Raw genomic sequence first — 2,084 nt, 5'->3', positions numbered from 1 at the left:
ATGGATCTATCCATCCAAAAAGGCTATAATTCTTGCTAAAAATAAAGTATTCTTCTCCTAATTGATGAAGTTCACAAGAACCCATCAACATCTTCTTCTATCATAATTGCAATCTCATACATGAAACCATTCAATTCATAGCTTTGCCTCTTCCATAGGAAACTCAGTTCTCTCAATCAATCTCTCTCTCTCTCTCTCTCAATTTCTTTTAGGGTTTCCTACCTCTCATTTCATCCACATATCCTCATCATGTCTCTTGACAACACCATACCAGCAACAATACCTTTCAAAGATGAATCCCAAACTTCTGCTGGTGGTGGTGGTAGTAGTGGTGGTGATGGAGGCGCTGGCGGTGGTCGGAAAACTTCCGCTTTAAAGCCACCACAACAAACTCTTAATTGCCCTAGATGTGATTCACCCAACACAAAATTCTGCTATTACAATAACTACAGCCTCACCCAGCCCAGACACTTCTGCAAAACATGTAGAAGATACTGGACCAAAGGTGGCGCCCTCCGCAACGTGCCAATTGGCGGTGGCTGCCGAAAGAAGAAGACCAGATCAAGTTCATCTTCAAGGTTCATCGGTGATTCTTCCAAAGACATATCTTTAAATACTGGAGGGCTGAGTTTATTCACTGGTTTTTCACCACCAGCCATGGACTTTCAACTTGGTGGCCTTAATCAGTTCCCTTCTTCATCATTCAATCCACCAAGTTTCATGAATCTTGATTCATTAAGGATGAATTTCCCTGTGATCAAATCTGATCCTCATCAACAACTGCATGGAGGATTAGCAGGTGTTCAAGAAATTGGACACGCTAATAACAATCTAGCTTCTTCCATTGAGTCTTTGAGTTCTATCAACCAAGATTTACATTGGAGGCTTCAGCAACAACGGTTGGCCGCCATGAGCCAAAGCCAGATTGTTATTGAACCTCAGAAACTGCAGCCAATGATTTTTCAGAACCTGGAGATTCCAAAACCCTCACAGACTTCCATGGCCGAAGATTCACGAAAAAACAGTGGTGGGCTGGAGACTGATTGGTTTATTGATGGCAGTTTCGAACCAGTGAATGTGGATCAAGCGGCAACAGATGGTAATGAAAACCGAAACACTAACAATTGGAATAATGGAATTCAAGGATGGAATCAATTCAATCAGTTCAGTGTACTTCCGTAGCTTATGATGCAGATTGAAGAAGATGGCGGATCAGAAATTTGTCAAAGTTCAAACAAATTAGTTGTCTATGTTCGTTACTTTTATTTATTTGTTTTTGTTTTTTTTTTTTTTTTTTGCTTTTTTGTTATTTTGTTTTTTATATGTTGGGATCGAACAAAAAGCATGACCAAGATGATAGTTCTTGTTTTTGCTGTGATTTAGTGAATGTTCCGTATCTATTTTTTATTATTATTATTATTTTATTTTATTTAGCTTCAAGCTTATAAAATGTATGTTGCAATATGTCTAATATGTTATGAGGCTCCATGATTAGAGATATGTCACATGTTTATAGTAAGATTATTGTTTGAAATCAATCATTTGAACTACAAACAATCAATCATTTGAACTATCTAAACTATAGTAATTATTATTATTATTTCACTTTATCTTTTGTATAGTACTTATTGTATGTAAAATCTTAAAATAATAATAACTTTATAGTAGTTTAGTTTCATTTATACCGAAACCCACACACTTGATGGACCTGGGATGATCTGGTGTGGGACGGTTTGCGTGTCCGAAACAACATATTTTGAAACAATATGATAGGTTAGATTGATACTGTGTGACTTGTAACTCCGGTATAACATAAATACAAAATTGCTCGTTTTCTCGTTCTTATATATTTATTTGTATTTTAACATTAACTTTATTTACTAACTTATATGTAAATTATCAAACCAGTTTTGCTAAAAAAAATGTACTATCTTCTAAAGAATATGCTACCAAACCTGGTCCTCTGTATTTGATCTAACCTATGGTATTCTGGTAATTGGGATTCCGATTGTGTCATGGTTACCCATCGTGCTTGGCCTAGATATCAAACTGTGTGGAGTCCTTATTTGGATAACCACTAATCA

General features: G+C 36.2%; 1 pseudogene; it reads left to right on the top strand.

Moving 5' to 3' along the window:
- Positions 1 to 249: 249 nt before the first annotated feature.
- Positions 250 to 1,302, top strand: LOC143560933 (dof zinc finger protein DOF5.7 pseudogene; annotated as a pseudogene).
- The last annotated feature ends 782 nt before the right edge of the window (positions 1,303 to 2,084 follow it).

Source organism: Bidens hawaiensis, unplaced genomic scaffold (assembly GCF_021521415.1).
Source record: "Bidens hawaiensis isolate Kalapana, Puna unplaced genomic scaffold, B.hawaiensis_p1.1 tig00020515_1, whole genome shotgun sequence".
In the NCBI taxonomy this organism is placed as follows: domain Eukaryota; kingdom Viridiplantae; phylum Streptophyta; class Magnoliopsida; order Asterales; family Asteraceae; genus Bidens; species Bidens hawaiensis.
Note: the sequence above shows the minus strand (reverse complement) of the source record. Positions and strands in the feature narration are given on the sequence as shown.